The sequence below is a fragment of the Triticum aestivum genome, chromosome 3A (assembly GCF_018294505.1).
Source record: "Triticum aestivum cultivar Chinese Spring chromosome 3A, IWGSC CS RefSeq v2.1, whole genome shotgun sequence".
Classification (NCBI taxonomy): domain Eukaryota; kingdom Viridiplantae; phylum Streptophyta; class Magnoliopsida; order Poales; family Poaceae; genus Triticum; species Triticum aestivum.
Window position 1 is genome coordinate 110527038 of NC_057800.1, and position 19988 is coordinate 110547025.

The following is a 19988-nucleotide window of genomic DNA, read 5'->3' on the forward strand; positions in this document are numbered from 1 at the left end:
CGGGGTCGTGAGAAGAGCGGATCTAACAGGTAGCACACGGTTTGTTTATCCAGGTTCGGGCTGCGAGGATGCGTAAAACCCTACTCCTGCTTTGGTGGATTGTATATCTGTGTTCTTGAGCTAGCTATGGGGCGTGAGGAGCTCTAAAAAGCCGAATCCCTCTCCTGGTCGCCTCGGGCCTCCTTTTATAGAAAAAAGGGGTTGCCACAGTGGCACACATGAGGTGGAAAGGGTACAATGATGCGAGGTTATCCCTCGCATTACATGACAAGGAGCATTTAATGCGTCTTGCTTAGGTGTCCTTCCTTTATCGGGGACGGGGGAGAGATCTGTCTCATCCGTCGCTGCTCCTTCTTGTGTCGACATGCGCCCTGGCCAGCGATGCCTGAGATGCCACGTAGGTAGGCAGGCAGCTGAGGTGGCGCAGTGGTGGGTCTTCACGAAGATCTGCATGCCGCCATGCAGGTTCCTGCCCAGCTGGTTGGGTCGGCAGCTGCATGCATGTGGTGGTGGAGGTTTAGTCGGCGTGGGCCTGATGGTGGCCCCACGGGTGTCCTCGGGAAGGGCCTTGCCGGGGCCTCAGCAAGGGTCTTGCTGAGGCGCCTGCTGTTATCCCCGGCAAGGCGCTTGCCGCGGGCCTTGTGGTCTTCCTCGGCTGGGATCCCTCCATGGGTTGTCGTCTCCTTAGTGCGTATCTGATCTTGAATGTCTTCACGAAGATCTGCATGCCACCACGGGGATGTCTCCCGAATCCTTGCCCTTTGGGGGCAGTGGACTCAAGGGTGATTCGTTCCGTAGGCGCGGGATGAGTCGCCGCGGCAAGGATCTTGCCGGGGCTGCTAGAACTGTCTCCCGGCAAGGATCTTGCCGGGGGAGTCCGCTTCGTCCCCTTTGCTCTTCGTGGTCTTGGCCTTGGCGTCGTAGTTCTCTTGAGCTTCGGTTTTACCCTGGCTCACCTCCCTTGCCTTGCTTGGTGTGGTGGTGCCCGTGGCTCAGACTGCCCGTGCACACTTATAGGGGTACAAAAAGTGTACCCCTCTTTTTGTACACTGACAGGAGCCCCCGGGCCTGGTCCACACATAAGTGCAGCGTGTTGTTGGGCTAGGCCCAAAAACGATGCGCGGGCAGGCGGGGCAGTTTTTACCGCGGTAAGATTCTTCGTGCGCTGCGCTTCCCACGACTCCCGCGCGTGGCGCGGCGTGGGGAGGCGCATGTGACATGGGCGGCATGCGTGGGGTTGGTTCCCGCGGGCATGCGTCACACCACAGTTAATGTGAAAGGAGGCGGCCCATGTTTTCCCCCGTAAGAAAGGAATAACCACGGGCGCACTACTCACTTTCTCCTCTTTCCTCGTGCCTTTTCCAATCTCAGAGCCGTTGTTTCCTCTCTTCCTTCCTTCCTAAGCTTCTGCCGTCGCCCGCCCTCGTTGCTTCGCCATCCCTCTTCCTCAGCCCTCTAAACTTCTTGGTTGCCATGGCGCCCAAATCCGTCAAGGGCAAGGGGGTGGCTAAGGGCGCTGGGACTGTGGAGCCGCCGGAGAGCGTGCTGTCAGGGGACCGGACGAAGTCTGCCTTTTTCTTCCCCTCGACGGTTGATGTTCAAGAGCTCCGGGCCTCCTTCAGGCCCCTATGGGGAGCGAAGACGGGGGAAGAGAATTCGGGACACCCGGCATGCGTCATTCCTGCTGCTTGCGCTGATCCTGCTCCAAATCGGCATCCCTTTTTCGTCGATTATCTTTCTTGCGGGTTATGCCCCCCTTTCTCCGATTTCTTCTACGACATTATGCACACCTTCGGCTTTCGCCTCTTGGATTTTACTCCGAATGTGGTGGCGTGCATGGCTTTCTTCGCGCATCTTTGCGAAGGCTTTGTCGGGGTGCAACCCAACACGGCGCTCTTCCACCATTATTTCTTCCCTCGGATCCAGCCGGGAGGTGCCGTCTCTGGTTGCGTCACCTGGATCCCAAGATCCAAGGGGGCATACCCAGACGGTGCCGTGAAGGAGAGGTGGGAGGAATGGCGTGGCCGGTGGTGTTGGATTGAGGATGAAAACCCGCCGGAATCCTGCAAGGTCCGCCAAGTGCCGCCGGTCCGTGGCAGCGATTGGAGCGATGTCGACGCCGCCGACGGGAGGCTCACTGTTGCCACTACTAGGATTGTCTGGCTCACCCGGTCCGGACTCACCCTTGAGATGATCGGGGCGGACTTCATTCGCCGCCGAATCGCCCCGTTGCACAACAAGGGGAGGCCAGCTTGGCTCTTTACGAATCCGGATGACATTATGCGACTCCGCCCCGGCCTCGATCACAACTTACCAGTGCTGGCGCATGCCCACTTCTGCCAGCGACTTTTCCAGCATGATGTGGGTCGCGATGGCGTGGTCGAACGGACCGGCAAGGCTGCGAGGGCTACTGCAAAGGTTGGCAAGGCCCACAAGGGGCCGTTTTTCAAGCTGCGAACGGGGGTGGTCCCATTGTGCAACAATTCGCGTCGGTCCGATATCATCGCCATGATGCCGGACTGTAATGCGCACGGCCCTGTCCCGAGCTGGAAGGAGTCGAAGGACGAGGATGTGCAGCAATTCTTTGACACCCTGATCGAGGTGTATGTCAATGCTGACACCGAGCGGTGGCTTGTCATGGACACCACCCAGGCAGAGCTGGACTACATCGCCACTAGGGCGAGGGAGGCACAGATTGCCATGGAGGCCGGCAGCACTGGGGGTGTGGAGGACAAGGCTGCAACTGCTGCGGAGGAAGAAGAGCTCACCCGGTGGGCGGCGGCCTCCAGGGAGGTTAGCAGCGCCGACACTGGAGCTCCGCTTGTCGAAGACGCGGCCGACGAGTCATCGTCAGAGGAGGACCTGGCGGCGGGCTCGACGCCAACCAGGGGAAGAGGGGGAATCCTGCAGCGGGTTGGCTCCGGCGAGCCGGTCCGGCCCGGCAGGGCTACGCGGCCTCAATTGACCCTGGAGGGGTCTAGGCGTCACACGAGGGCCGGTAGCCAAGAGGCTGACGAAGGCCGTTGAGGAGAAGAAGACAATAACCCCTTCCTCATCTGGGCGCGCACAAACCCCGCGGTCTTCGCCTCCTCCAGCAGATGTCGACTCGGATGTTGATGTGGAGGTCAATTTTGATCTCGGGCCTCTCAGCCGAAGAGGAAAAGGAAAGTGGCGGAAGAGGAGGAGGTGGATGACGAGTAAGTACTCCGTTCCTTACTGCCATTTCCATTCCTCTGAATTAAGTCACTCATCTTTATCCAGTTTTGCTTTTGCAGGGATGCAGAGACGTTATCCCAGAGGGTGAAGAGGGCGAAGGCCTCGGCGAGCAGTCAGCCCCTAGCTGGGGCTTCAAAGACGCCATTGGTGGTGTTGAGCAGCCCGGACAGCAGCCCCCGGCATAGCCCCCAGCGTAAGTTCGTCACCCTCCTCTTATTCGACATGTGGTAGGCGTTCGATGCTATGGTGTTGACCTTGTCGGGTTTGCAGGAGGGGAGCGGCAGCAGGAGGAGCTGCAGAGGGCTACCCCCAACACACCACCCCCATCGATTATGCCGCCGCGAGGGGCGTCCCCGGCAAGGGCATCAAGCACGGAGCCCACACCCATGGAGGAAGAGGGGAACTTGGGCGCTGGTGACTATGCCACGGTGCGGGATGCTGGCGGGGAGGGGACTTCTGCTTCACAGCCTCACACTGGTGAGTCGCCTGTCCTTCATCTCTGTTTTTCCCTTATTCTTTTTCCGGGCTTCAATGCTCCCATTACTACCCAGGCCCTCCTTCAATGGGTATGGAGGACGTGGATACTGTTGTTGGGAACATTGCTGAGGAGGTCGCCAGGGATGCTGACGAGGTCGCCGCTGATGAGGCCGCCAAGGATGCTATCGAGGACACCGCTGCGGGGGCCGCCAAGGCGACCGACGAGGCTTCTGCCAAGGGTGCCAGCGGTGGGCCTGCCAGGGAAGCCGGCAAGGCCGCCGCTGAGGAAGAGGTGGTTGATGATCAGCCTCCCTCCTCCTCAAAATCGGGCCCCGGCAAATACCTGAAGATGGGCGACGATCTTTTTGTCCATCTTCCAGGGGCGTCAAGTTCCCGGGCGCCTGCCGAAGGGGAGGTCTTTGACGGCGAGGTGCTTGCTGCCACCGGGCTCGAGGTTGTCGATGAGCCGGGCGTTGGCGGTGATGGTTCTCCAGAAGAGCAGCTTTTCCGCGCTATGGGGCCAACTTCCAAAAACTCCAAGCACTCTACCGTGTCCGTCTGGACAAGGTTAAGTCCAGGACGGCAACAGTGGACCGGTCGGAGGTGGATTTCAAGGCACGCGTTGCTGAGACGCAGACCTGGTTCCACCTAGACTCGCGCGGAGCAGAGGGCCTTTCAGGAGGAATTGGCCAAGCGCAATGTCGAGATCACCATGAAGATGGCTGACATCGAGAAGGCCCAGGAAAAGGCGGCGGACTTGGCTGCCGCGGCCGAGGCCGTCCGGAACCAGCATCAAGCCGCACTGGATTCCCAGGAAGAGGACCTCACCATGCGTGAGGTGAAGCTTGACGCAGCGCTCCGTGGCAAGGATGAGGAGCTCGAGGCCCTTGTCGCGCGGCGGACTCGCGAGCTGGAGCAGAGGCACAAGGAGGCACTCGATGCCCAGGCTCTAGCCCATGCCGGCAAAGTAAGGGAGTTGGAGGTGGTGCAGGACGAGCTGAAGCAGCAGGCCCTCAAGCTGTCCAACGAGAAGAGAACGCTCAACAGTGCCTTGGTGGAGGCGCAAGGAGCGGTCATCAGCAGGGCTGGGGAGCTCTCCGAAGTGCAAGACTCCGTCAGAGATCTCAAGATGAAGCTGGAGGATCTCGAGAAGATGTTGTCGGAGAGCAGGGCTCGGGAGGAGACCTTGAGCAGGAGCCTGGAGGAGGAGAAGCAGCTGCGGGCGAACGAGGCCGCCTCCCACCAGGATTATGTGGCGGGCGAGAACAGATGGATCAGCCGTCTGGAGGACGTCGCCGGCAGGGTCACCTCGCAGTTGGCCACCATGGGGATGCCAAACGTGAGGTACGCCCCTGAGCGCAGCGGGACCGTCGACACCAAGCTAACTCTGTTCTTCGAGGGTGTCCTTGGAGCCTTGGCTTATCTTCACTCCAGCAGAGCGGCCATGTTGGCCGGGGAAGCCCGACGACTTTGCCGGGGGGTCATGACCAAGGTCCTCACCAAGATGGCATACTGGAACCCCGACCTCGACTTCGGTGCCGCGATGGATAGCTTGCCGGAGGGTACTGACCTCACGGTGCTCAAGGAGCGCATCAAGCCCGTCATCAGCAGCATCGACGAAATCAAGAGGGTGGAAGGCCAGCGCCGGGATTAGGCATCCCGTTCTTCACCGCCACTGTAGGTTCACGACCAAGACAAATTTCATCATTAGTTAGAACCGCAACAATGATGTGATGTAATATATCTTTGCAGTACTTTTAATTTCATGCATGTTATTTCCCCATTCAATTCCTCTTTGTATGCGCACCCTACGTCGATTGGGTAGGCTCGCCGGCGCGGAAGCCCCTAGCGGCGTTTTGGGGACGGATCCCCATGGACCTGCTGGGTACGCATGCTGCCGGACGAGCCACCTTTCCGTTCTAAACGCGGCCGGTCGAACTGTCGAGCTTGACTCGAGTCAGAATCGAGAGCGTTGTTGATCGCGGAAGGCTACTCTGCCATTCTCGACGCAGCCGCTTGAGCTGTTGAGCGGACTCGAAACAGGGCAAGGGCATTGCCGATCGTGGGAGAGCCCCCTGGCGTGCAGGTTTCTCATACAAAGGCGTGACATCTCCGGGGGGAATAACCTCATATAAGAAGGATAGAACAAATAAGGGTTCAGTGCAACTTAGCTTCTGTTTGTAGTCGCTCGAGCGCTGATCTTCCGGCCTCCTTCCCTCTCCAAGAGACACGAAGATGAAGGAGTGCTGGGCTGATTGCTAGAGCCGATTCTCACAACTGCGCCCCCTACCTGGCGCGCCAGAGATGTCGGTGGGAACGACACCTATGGGATCACAAGAATCCCTACTACAGTTAGCGGGGCGCGGGGTCGTGAGAAGAGCGGATCTAACAGGTAGCACACGGTTCGTTTATCCAGGTTCAGGCCACGAGGATGTGTAAAACCCTACTCCCGCTTTGGTGGATTGTATATCTGTGTTCTTGAGCTAACTATGGGGCGTGAGGAGCTCCAAAAAGCCGAATCCCTCTCCTGGTCGCCTCGGGCCTCCTTTTATAGAAAAAAGGGGTTGCCACAGTGGCACACAGGAGGTGGAAAGGGTACAGTGATGCGAGGTTATCCCTCGCATTACATGACAAGGCGCATTTAATGCGTCTTGCTTAGGTGTCCTTGGTTTATCGGGGACGGGGGCGAGATCTGTCTCGTCTGTCGCTGCTCCTTCTTGTGTCGACACGTGCCCTGGCCAGTGATGCCTGAGATGCCATGTAGGTAGGCAGTGTTGGAAATATGCCCTAGAGGCAATAATAAAAGCATTATTATTATATTTCCTTGTTCATGATAATTGTCTTTATTCATGCTATAATTGTGTTATCCGGAAATCGTAATACATGTGTGAATAATAGACACCAACATGTCCCTAGTAATCCTCTAGTTGACTAGCTCGTTGATCAATAGATAGTCATGGTTTCCTGACTATGGACATTGGATGTCATTGATAACGGGATCACATCATTAGGAGAATGATGTGATGGACAAGACCCAATCCTAAACATAGCATAAGATCGTATAGTTCGTTTGCTAGAGTTTTCCAATGTCAAGTATCTTTTCCTTAGACCATGAGATCGTGTAACTCCTGGATACCGTACGAGTGCTTTGGGTGTGCCAAACGTCACAACGTAACTGGGTGACTATAAAGGTATACTACGGGTATCTCCGAAAGTGTCTGTTGGGTTGACATGGATCAAGACTGGGATTTGTCACTCCGTATGACGGAGAGGTATCACTGGGCCCACTCGGTAATGCATCATCATAATGAGCTCAAAGTGACCAAGTGTTTGGTCATGGGATCATGCATTACGGTACGAGTAAAGTGACTTGCCGGTAACGAGATTGAACAAGGTATTGGGATACCGACGATCAGATCTCGGGCAAGTAACATACCGATTGACAAAGGGAATTGTATACGGGGTTGCTTGAATCCTCGACATCGTGGTTCATCCGATGAGATCATCGAGGAGCATGTGGGAGCCAACATGGGTATCCAGATCCCGCTGTTGGTTATTGACCGGAGAGCGATCTTGGTCATGTCTACATGTCTCCCGAACCCGTAGGGTCTACACACTTAAGGTTCGGTGACACTAGGGTTGTAGGGATATGTATATGCACTAACCCGAATGTTGTTCGGAGTCCCGGATGAGATCTCGGATGTCACGATGAGTTCCGGAATAGTCCGGAGGTAAAGAATTATATATAGGAAGTACTATTTCGGGCATCAGGACAAGTTTCGGGGTCACCGGTATTGTACCGAGACCACCGGAAGGGTCCCGGGGGTCCACCGGGTGGGGCCACCTGCCCCGGGGGGGCACATGGGCTGTAGGGGGTGCGCCTTGGCCTATATGGGCCAAGGGCACCAGCCCCAAGAGGCCCATGCGCCTAGGGTTCAAGAAGGGAAGAGTCCCAAAGGGGGAAGGCACCTCCTAGGTGCCTTGGGGAGGAGGGATTCCTCCCCTTGGCCGCACCCCCCCTAGGAGATTGGATCTCCTAGAGCCGGCGCCCCCCCTTGGTCCTCCTATATATAGTGGGGAGATGGAGGACTTCTTACCCCACGCCTTTGGTGCCTCCCTCTCCCTCTCCAACACATCCTCCTCCTACATAGTGCTTGGCGAAGCCCTGCCGGAGTACTGAAGCTCCACCACCACCACGCCGTCGTGCTGCTGCTGGAGCCATCTTCCTCAACCTCTCCTTCCCCCTTGCTGGATCAAGAAGAAGGAGACGTTACGCTGATCGTACGTGTGTTGAACGCGGAGGTGCCGTCCGTTCGGCGCTAGGATCTCCGGTGATTTGGATCACGTCGAGTACGCCTTCCTCATCCCCGTTCTTTGCACGCTTCCGCGCGTGATCTACAAAGGTATGTAGATGCAATCCGATCACTCGTTGCTAGATGAACTCCTAGATAGATCTTGGTGAAACCGTAGGAAATTTTTTGTTTTCTGCAACGTTCCCCAACAGTGGCATCATGAGCTAGGTATATGCGTAGTTCTCTTGCACGAGTAGAACACAATTTGTTGTGGGCGTTGATGTTGTCAACTTTCTTGCCGCTACTAGTCTTATCTTGCTTCAACGGTATTGTGGGATGAAGCGGCCCAGACCAACCTTACACGTACGCTTACGTGAGACCGGTTCCACCGACTAACATGCACTAGTTGCATAAGGTGGCTGGCGGGTGTCTGTCTCTCCCACTTTAGTTGGAGCGGATTCGATGAAAAGGGTCCTTATGAAGGGTAAATAGAAGTTGACAAATCACATTGTGGCTTCCACGTAGGTAAGAAAACGTTCTTTCTAGAACCCTACTTCAGCCACGTAAAACATGCAACAACAATTAGAGGACGTCTAACTTGTTTTTGTAGCAAGTGCTTTGTGATATGATATGGCCAAAGTTGTGATGAATGATGAATGATATATATGTGATGTATGAGATGTTCATGCTATTGTAATAGGAATCACGACTTGCATGTCGATGAGTATGACAACCGGCAGGAGCCATAGGAGTTGTCTTTATTTTTGTATGACCTGCGTGTCATTGAGAAACGCCATGTAAATTACTTTACTTTATTGCTAAATGCGTTAGCCATAGTAGTAGAAGTAATAGTTGGCGAGCAACTTCATGGAGACACGATGATGGAGATCATGATGATGGAGATCATGGTGTCATGCCGGTGACAAGATGATCATGGAGCCCCAAGATGGAGATCAAAGGAGCTATGTGATATTGGCCATATCATGTCACTTTTATTATTTGATTGCATGTGATGTTTATCATATTTATGCATCTTGTTTACTTAGAACGACGGTAGTAAATAAGATGATCCCTCATAATAATTTCAAGAAAGTGTTCCCCCTAACTGTGCACCATTGCGACAGTTCGTTGTTTCGAAGCACCACGTGATGATCGGGTGTTAGATTCTAACGTTCACATACAACGGGTGTAAGCCAGATTTACACATGCAAACACTTAGGTTGACTTGACGAGCCTAGCATGTACAGACATGGCCTCGGAACACAGAAGACCGAAAGGTCGAGCATGAGTTGTATAGAAGATACGATCAACATGAAGATGTTCACGGATGTTGATTAGTCCGTCTCACGTGATGATCAGACATGGCCTAGTTAACTCGGATCATGTTATACTTAGATTACAGGAGGGATGTCTATCTAAGTGGGAGTTCATTGAATAATTTGATTAGATGAACTTAATTATCATGAACTTAGTCTAAAATTTTTACAATATGTCTTGTAGATCAAATGGCCAACATAGTCCTCAACTTCAATGTGTTCCTAGAGAAAACCAAGCTGAAAGACGATGGCAGCAACTACACGGACTGGGTCCGGAACCTGAGGATCATCCTCATAGCTGCCAAGAAAGATTATGTCCTACAAGCTCCGCTAGGTGACCCACCCGTCCCACAGAACCAAGACGTTATGAATGCTTGGTAGACACGTGCTGATGACTACTCCCTCGTTCAGTGCGGCATGCTTTACAACTTAGAGCCGGGGCTCCAAAAGCGTTTTGAGAGACATGGAGCATATGAGATGTTCAAAGAGCTGAAAATGGTTTTTCAAGCTCATGCCCGGGTCGAGAGATATGAAGTCTCCGACAAATTCTTCAGCTGTAAGATGGAGGAAAATAGTTCTGTCAGTGAGCACATACTCACTATGTCTGGGTTACATAACCGCTTGACTCAGTTGGGAGTTAATCTCCCGAATGACGCGGTCATTGACAGAATCCTCCAGTCACTTCCACCAAGCTACAAGAGCTTTGTGATGAACTTCAATATGCAGGGGATGGAAAAGACCATTCCTGAGGTATTTGCAATGTTGAAATCAGCAGAGGTAGAAGTCAAAAAGGAACATCAAGTGTTGATGGTGAATAAAACCACTAAGTTCAAGAAGGGCAAGGGTAAGAAAGCCTTCAAGAAGGACGGCAAGGGAGTTGCCGCGCCCGGCAAGCAAGCTACCAGGAAGAAGCCAAAGAATGGACCCAAGCTCGAGACTGAGTGCTTTTATTGCAAGGAGAGTGGTCACTGGAAGCGGAACTGCCCCAAATACTTAGCAGACAAGAAGGCCGTCAAAACAAAAGGTATATGTGATATACATGTAATTGATGTGTACCTTACCAGTACTCGTAGTAGCTCCTGGGTATTTGATACCGGTGCAGTTGCTCACATTTGTAACTCAAAGCAGGAGTTGCGGAATAAGCGGAGACTGGCAAAGGACGAGGTGACGATGCGCGTCGGGAATGGTTCCAAGGTCAATGTGATCGCCGTCGGCACGCTACCTCTACATTTACCTTCGGGATTAGTTTTAAACCTTAATAATTGTTATTTAGTGCCAGCTTTGAGCATGAACATTGTATCAGGATCTCGTTTAATTCGAGATGGCTACTCATTTAAATCCGAGAATAATGGTTGTTCTATTTATATGAGAGATATGTTTTATGGTCATGCTCCGATGGTGAATGGTTTATTCTTAATGAATCTCGAGCGTAATGCTACACATGTTCATAGCGTGAGTACCAAAAGATGTAAGATTGATAATGATAGTCCCACATACTTGTGGCACTGCCACCTTGGTCACATAGGTGTCAAACGCATGAAGAAGCTCCATGCTGATGGACTTTTAGAGTCTCTTGATTACGAATCATTTGACACGTGCGAACCATGCCTCATGGGTAAAATGACCAAGACTCCATTCTCAGGAACAATGGAGCGAGCAACCAACTTATTGGAAATCATACATACTGATGTGTGCGGTCCAATGAGTGTTGAGGGTCGTGGTGGCTATCGTTATGTTCTCACCCTCACTGATGACTTGAGTAGATATGGGTATGTCTACTTAATGAAACACAAGTCTGAGACCTTTGAAAAGTTCAAGGAATTTCAGAGTGAGGTTGAGAATCAACGTGACAGGAAAATCAAGTTCCTGTGATCAGATCATGGAGGAGAATACTTGAGTCATGAGTTTGGCACACACTTAAGAAAATGTGGAATAGTTTCACAGCTCACGCCGCCTGGAACACCTCAGCGTAATGGTGTGTCCGAATGTCGTAATCACACTCTATTAGATATGGTGTGATCTATGATGTCTCTTGCCGATTTACCGCTATCTTTTTGGGGGTATGCTTTAGAGACTGCCGCATTCACTTTAAATAGGGCTCCGTCGAAATCCGTTGAGATGACACCGTTTGAATTATGGTTTGGGAAGAAACCTAAGCTGTCGTTTCTAAAGGTTTGGGGATGCGATGCTTATGTCAGGAAACTTCAACCTAAAAAGCTCGAACCCAAGTCGGAGTAATGCGTCTTCATAGGATACCCTAAAGATACTATTGGGTATACCTTCTACCTTAGATCCGAAGGCAAGATCTTTGTTACCAAGAATGGGTCCTTTCTAGAGAAAGAGTTTCTCTCGAAAGAAGTAAGTGGGAGGAAAGTAGAACTTGATGAAGTATTACCTCTTGAACCGGAAAAGGGCGTAACTCAAGAAAATGTTCCCGAGGTGCCTGCACCGACTAGAGAGGAAGTTAATGATGATGATCAAGATACTTCTGATCAAGCTCCTACTGAAATTCGTAGGTCCACAAGGACAGGTTCCGCACCAGAGTGGTACGGCAACCTTGTCTTGGAAATCATGTTGTTAGACAACGGTGAACCTTCGAACTATGAAGAAGCGATGGCGGGCCCGGATTCCGACAAATGGCTAAAAGCCATGAAATCCGAGAATGAAAATGAAGTATGGACTTTGACTGACTTGCCCGTTGAGCGGCGAGCCATAGAAAATAAATGGATCTTTATGAAGAAGACAGACGCGGATGGTAATGTGACCATCTATAAAGCTCGGCTTGTCGCTAAAGGTTATCGACAAGTTCAAGGGGTTGACTACGATGAGACTTTCTCACCGGTAGCGAAGCTAAAGTCCGTCCGAATCATGTTAGCAATTGCCGCATTCTATGATTATGAAATATGGCAAATGGACGTCAAAACGGCATTCCTTAATGGTTTCCTTAAGGAAGAATTGTATATGATGCAGCTGGAAGGTTTTGTCGATCCTAAGAATGCTGACAAGGTGTGCAAGCTCCAACGCTCGATTTATGGGCTGGTGCAAGCATCTTGGAGTTGGAACATTCGCTTTGATGAGATGATCAAAGTGTTTGGGTTTACGCAGACTTATGGAGAAGCCTGTGTTTACAAGAAAGTGAGTGGGAGCTCTGTAGCATTTCTCATATTATATGTAGATGACATACTTTTGATGGGAAATGATATAGAACTCTTGGACAGCATAAAGGCCTACTTGAATAAGAGTTTTTCAGTGAAGGACCTTTGAGAAGCTGCTTATATATTAGGCATCAAGATCTACAGAGATAGATCAAGATGCCTCATAGGTCTTTCACAAAGCACATACCTTGATAAGATATTGAAGAAGTTCAATATGGATCAGTCTAAGAAGGGGTTCTTGCCTGTGTTGCAAGGTGTGAAATTGAGCTCAGCTCAATGTCCGACCACGGCAGAAGATATAGAAGAGATGAGTGTCATCCCCTATGCCTCAGTCATAGGTTCTATTATGTATGCCATGCTGTGTACCAGACCTGATGTAAACCTTGTCGTAAGTTTGGTAGGTAGGTACCAAAGTAATCCCGGCAAGGAACACTGGACAGCGGTCAAGAATATCCTGAAGTACTTGAAAAGGACTAAGGAAATGTTTCTTGTTTATGCAGGTGACGAAGAGCTCGTCGTAAAGGGTTACATCGATGCTAGCTTCGACACAGATCTGGATGACTCTAAGTCACAAACCGGATACGTGTATATTTTGAATGGTGGGGCAGTGAGCTGGTGCAGTTGCAAGCAGAGCATCGTGGCGGGATCTACATGTGAAGCGGAGTACATGGCAGCCTCGGAGGCAGCACATGAAGCAATTTGGGTGAAGGAGTTCATCACCGACCTAGGAGTCATACCCAATGCGTCGGGGCCAATCAAACTCTTCTGTGACAACACTGGAGCTATTGCACTTGCCAAGGAGCCCAGGTTTCACAAGAAGACGAGGCACATCAAGCGTCGCTTCAACTCCATTCGTGAAAATGTTCAAGATGGAGACATAGATATTTGTAAAGTACATACGGACCTAAATGTAGCAGATCCATTGACTAAACCTCTCCCTAGAGCAAAACATGATCAACACCAGAATTCCATGGGTGTTCGATTCATCACAATGTAACTAGATTATTGACTCTAGTGCAAGTGGGAGACTGTTGGAAATATGCCCTAGAGGCAATAATAAAAGCATTATTATTATATTTCCTTGTTCATGATAATTGTCTTTATTCATGCTATAATTGTGTTATCCGGAAATCGTAATACATGTGTGAGTAATAGACACCAACATGTCCCTAGTAATCCTCTAGTTGACTAGCTCGTTGATCAACAGATAGTCATGGTTTCCTGACTATGGACATTGGATGTCATTGATAACGGGATCACATCATTAGGAGAATGATGTAATGGACAAGACCCAATCCTAAACATAGCATAAGATCGTATAGTTCGTTTGCTAGAGTTTTCCAATGTCAAGTATCTTTTCCTTAGACCATGAGATCGTGTAACTTCCGGATACCGTAGCAGTGCTTTGGGTGTGCCAAACGTCACAACATAACTGGGTGACTATAAAGGTATACTACGGGTATCTCCGAAAGTGTCTGTTGGGTTGACACGGATCAAGACTGGAATTTGTCACTCCGTATGATGGAGAGGTATCACTAGGCCCACTCGGTAATGCATCATCATAATGAGCTCAAAGTGACCAAGTGTTTGGTCACGGGATCATGCATTACGGTACGAGTAAAGTGACTTGCCGGTAACGAGATTGAACGAGGTATTGGGATACCGACGATCAGATCTCGGGCAAGTAACATACCGATTGACAAAGGGAATTGTATACGGGGTTTCTTGAATCCTCGACATCGTGGTTCATCCGATGAGATCATCGAGGAGCATGTGGGAGACAACATGGGTATCCAGATCCCGCTGTTGGTTATTGACCGGAGAGCGATCTCGGTCATGTCTACATGTCTCCCGAACCCATAGGGTCTACACACTTAAGGTTCGGTGGCACTAGGGTTGTAGGGATATGTATATGCACTAACCCGAATGTTGTTCGGAGTCCCGGATGAGATCCCGGACGTCACGAGGAGTTCCGGAATAGTCTGGAGGTAAAGAATTATATATAGGAAGTAGTATTTCGGGCATCGGGACAAGTTTCGGGGTCACCGGTATTGTACCGGGACCACCGGAAGGGTCCCGGGGGTCCACCGGGTGGGGCCACCTGCCCCGGGGGGGGGCACATGGGCTATAGGGGGTGCGCCTTGGCCTATATGGGCCAAGGGAACCAGCCCCAAGAGGCCCATGCGCCTAGGGTTCAAGAAGGGAAGAGTCCCAAAGGGGGAAGGCACCTCCTAGGTGCCTTGGGGAGGAGGGATTCCTCCCCTTGGCCGCACCCCCCCTAGGAGATTGGATCTCCTAGAGCCGGCGCCCCCCCTTGGCCCTCCTATATATAGTGGGGAGATGGAGGACTTCTTACCCCACGCCTTTGGTGCCTCCCTCTCCCTCTCCAACACATCCTCCTCCTACATAGTGCTTGGCGAAGCCCTGCCGGAGTACTGAAGCTCCACCACCACCACGCCGTCGTGCTGCTGCTGGAGCCATCTTCCTCAACCTCTCCTTCCCCCTTGCTGGATCAAGAAGAAGGAGACGTTACGCTGACTGTACGTGTGTTGAACGCGGAGGTGCCGTCTGTTCGGCGCTCGGATCTCCGGTGATTTGGATCACGTCGAGTACGCCTTCCTCATCCCCGTTCTTTGAACGCTTCCGCACGTGATCTACAAAGGTATGTAGATGCAATCCAATCACTCATTGCTAGATGAACTCCTAGATGGATCTTGGTGAAACCGTAGGAAAATTTTTGTTTTCTGCAACGTTCCCCAACAGGCAGGCAGCTGAGGTGGCGTAGTGGTGGGTCTTCAGGAAGATCTGCATGCCGCCACGCAGGTGCCTGCCCAGCTGGTTGGGTCGGCAGCTACATGCATGCGGTGGTGGAGGTTTAGTCGGCGTGGGCCTGATGGTGGCCCTGCGGGTGTCCTCGGGAAGGGCCTTGCCGGGGCCCCGGCAAGGGTCTTGCCGAGGCGCCTGCTGTCATCCCCGGAAAGGCGCTTGTCGGGGGCCTTGTGGTCTTCCTCGGCTGGGATCCCACCAAGGGTTGGCGTCTCCTTAGTGCGTATCTGATCTTGAATGTCTTCACGAAGATCTGCATGCCGCCACGGGGATGTCTCCCAAATCCTTGCCCTTTGGGGGCAGTGGACTCAAGGGTGATTCATTTCGTAGGCGCGGGACGAGTCGCCGCGGCAAGGATCTTGCCGTGGCTGCTAGAACTGTATCCCGGCAAGGATCTTGCCGGGGGAGTCCGCTTCGTCCCCTTTGCTCTTCGTGGTCTTGGCCTTGGTGTCGTAGTTCTCTTGAGCTTCAGTCTTACCTTGGCTCACCTCCCTTGCCTTGCTTGGTGTGGTGGTGCTTGTGGCTCAGACTGCCCGTGCACAGTTATAGGGGTACAAAAAGTGTACCCCTCTTTTTGTACACTGACAGCCCGCCGGTGGGTCCCTGCTGTCAGGTGGAGGAATAATTATTTTGCACGTAATAAGGAGGCACTTCCTTGCGGCCGCCTGGACCTAGCTGTCAGCCTCTCCATGTATAGTACTCTTCCGATGGAAGTCGGTCGTTGACGACATTGACCATGCCGCGCCGAGAGCACCAGGGTGGTGGTCTGGACGACGGCGAGGCCTAGGAAGGGGACGATGCGGAACCGGGGAAGACGCAGCATTGGAAGACCGCACGAAGTGGAGTACGAGGGTTCACTGGTTCGGCTGCGGTGTGAGGCTACTGTTGCCGCAGAATAACAGGGGGTGTGGGTGAGTAGAGGGATGGCCTGGCCAGCGGTGTGAGTAGTACGGGGCGGTGAGGCCTCCACGGCATCACAACCGGCCATGGGAGACAGGAGCACGTGACACGACCGGCGCTGCTTTGGGCGGCTGGAGCAAGAAGACCAAAGGTTGAAGAAGCACTACGGCCGTTGGATGGACATCGTACGGTCACTGCAGCTAGAATCGTTTATATTGACTAAGTTGACAAAGCCCTTGGTACGCGTCAACTTAGTAGGCCCACAGCTCGGATTTGGCAGAGAACATATAGCCCATTTGCGATTTGTAAGAATGTACATCCCATTTTTTAATTCTAATGGAATTTACTACAACCCATTTACAGTTTGTTAAAAGTACAGCCCAACTTCTAGTTAGGACAACGATTAATAATTCCAAACAACCGCTCAAAACAGAATTCAAAAAAATTCCCACATTTTGATGGGATCCGAAATATTTTTATCCGAAATCTCTAGTCAGGTCAAATATAATTTCAAAATAAAGTTGTATTACGTTAAAATCCAATGAAATATTACGCGCGCAACAAGTAATGAAATTAAAATTTTCAAATTCCAAAGTCCATTTTCTTGTTAAGACTAATGCATACCTCCTAGGAAAGTTTGCAGCCCAGCGGGGCGGAGAATAACAAGTTGACCCGGATATTGTGTACAACTGTCGGCCCAGTTGCATTCATGATGTTGAAAAAAATGTCTGTGTAGTACAGTACAACCTAACATGGTTACTCAGCCCACATCCAGCGACACCGGAAAGGCCCAAACAAGGCTTCTATTCAACTTTTTGAAGTCAGTGAGCTCAATTAATAACTTAAGAACAAAGTTAGATTACAGTGGAACCTAATTAAAAGCTGTCACGAGCAAATAAGTAATTCAACGGGTCCCACTTGTGCGTCTGCGCGCGCGTGTGTGTGTGCGTGTCTGTTTGTGTGTGAGAGAGAGATAGAGAGAGAGACCCATCGGTCGATGCTCGTAAATACATCTTTCAGCCATATGCATTGCTGATGCTCAGTAAAAACTTATATAGTTGACACAATCATATAGAACATCATAGCACACTGAACTTGCACACAAAAATTTCACGCAGGTGGCACAATCAGGATGGAAGTAGTGGATTGCTACGGGAAGGGCTATGTTGAAACCAACAAAGTCGTACATAACGGTTCATCGTCTTTATCAATGACGGGGAAATATCTTGAATGTTGTGCAAAGAAAACAGACAGACAACACAATAAGTTCTGCTAGCACATTAAGTTGACGTACAACCCATTCTAAAAAAGTTCAGGTACAAAATTAGAACAGGTCACAATCAAATGTACTGGCATATCAGTGCTTCACACCCATAGCTCAGATTTAACTAGTACTCCCTCCGTCCGGGAAAAGTTATCCACAGGGCAGTGTATTTTTTTGCAAGAAAACCCATAGAGTTTTAAACACGTCACAAAGAAGTCCATCTCCTTCCTTCCTCCTCCCCCGTCGCCCGCGCCTTGCATCCGTCGCCGGCTACCCACCTGCACCGTCGCCTGCCTGGATCCGCGCCGCGACCAACACTAGAACCGTGGCCCAGCCCGCGACCAACAACAGTGCCACCGCCCGCTTGCACCTGTGCCGCGGCATACCACCTGCACCGCCCGCTGTGAAGGCGACCTGCGCCGGCGCCCTCCTCGAGCTATGCCGCCGGCCCCGTTGAAGGTCGCCGCCCAGGTTCGCCCACCTTCACCACGCACCTGCGCCTCCGATTTCGTCCGCTTCGGCCGCTGGCGCCGTGGACAATTCCGGCCACTCCCGCCTCTCATGCTGCTACTGGTGGACGACGCCGGCGCCGTGGACCTCTGATGCTGCTTTTGTCTTTTCCCCTGCCTCACCTCTGCTGCCACTCCCGCTTGTGTTGGTGAGTCTGCCCTGCCTACCTCTGCTACTGTTGCTGTTCAATTTGTTGCTATGAGTCTGAATTTGCTGTTCTTAGTACAGGCGGAGAAAATTCAGTCAGGGGATACAAAGCTAGAGAAATAATCCAGGACAAAGGATGTACACTGCTGCTAAATTATGTACAGATTATAGTGAAAATTTAGTTTGATGCCATCAAATTCATTGAGTAATACTCTTGGCATTCTTGGAGATCTGTTAGTTTTTGGAAGTTTTTCTTGCTACAGTTAACTGAAAATGTTCAGTGTTCCAATACTATAGAGAAACTACAATGCCTGTAATTCAGTTATGACTCCTTTACTCAGACTGTAGTGTTTGCTAAAACTGAGATGTAAACTAAAGGAGTTTGTGATTTGCAGAAGTTGTAGCATACTCCAACAAGTGATAAATGCACTCAAAAGTTCACTAAGAAAATGCAGAGGCTGCTCACTTGTTACTGAAAGTTTTCTGGAGTGATAAATGCACGCAAAAGAAGTTCAGTTAACTGTTACTGTTGCTGTATGAATTCCAACCAGGTCAATTTGTTGTCAATTACTCTGTAATACTCAACCAGGTTTATGCAAAATGAAGATCAACCATGTTTATTTGGATTTATTTGAATCATTTGAATTTATTTGCTTTATTTGGATTTATACACCATTTGTCCAATTGCAAACATACCTAAAGTTTCCAATTGTCCAATTTCAGTCATTCATTTTACAGAGAGCTAAACATAGCCATGACTCTTCCCTAAATATTCCCGTAGAATCAATTCAAGCAGCACAAAACTGAAAACTGAAAACTGCCACAACCCCTTAACTAAGAGTTGATAAAAACATGTCCCTAAAATTGGAATTATTTGAATTAGCTAGGTTTATTCTTCTTCATATACAGAAAAAGATGGATATTGTTCGTCTACTAGTTACTTCAAATTTAGAACTGAATAAACACTTGTCATCTTCAGTAAACACTTGTAAATCTAGAGTGGTTTTAAACTTAGAATGCACCAAGTACTAATATCCTTTGCCAGGCTACACACCATCTACTTGGAGTAGACAGCAAGATTCACAAAGACATGCATGCTTCAATAGACTTGTGAATGCTAGCAAAGTGATAAGTAAAAACTTGGATGTTCTCAGAAATATAGCACCAGAGGACATTAAGTGAACTGGCCTGTATGCTAAAGGCAAGGAAATGCCACCTTCTTTTCTTCTTTGAGCAGTTGATGAACTGGCCTGTATGCTGCACTACACATAGGTTCTGCAGAAAATGCACCAAAAGAGTTACACATAGGTGAAGTAAGTGGAAAGCAACATTTAATCTCCACTTCTTTTCTTTTGGTAGTGAAATTCAATCTGAATTTTGTAAGCACAGAAAATGCACCAATACTGAACATTTATTCCCACCTCCACCACCATCTTGTTAGTTTTGACAGTGTGTGTATGGAGTAGTTTTGATGGCAGTATAATTGTGCATCATGTAAACATTATGAAAATGATTAAGGGTTCATCAATCAGATTATAATTATGACCAGAATAGAGGAACAAATATAATGGTTAGTTTTATGTAAAAAAATATTAGAAATGGAGTTACTCACTTGAAGTTACTATAGTTACTCACTTGAACTTACTGTAGTAGTGGCCAAAATTCAGAAAAGTTACTAAACAGCAGAAGTAGTGGCCAAAATTCAAAGTACTAAAAAGATTCTACACTAAATATACAGTGTTATCCATGTTCTATATCCAGGACATTTGAATTATTCAGAGAATGATAATGCAAACTGAAAAGTGTTACGCAAACTGAAAACTGATCCATGTTCTGTATCTAGGACACTAATTTTTGACATTTGAAGCTACATTTCAATTGTTAT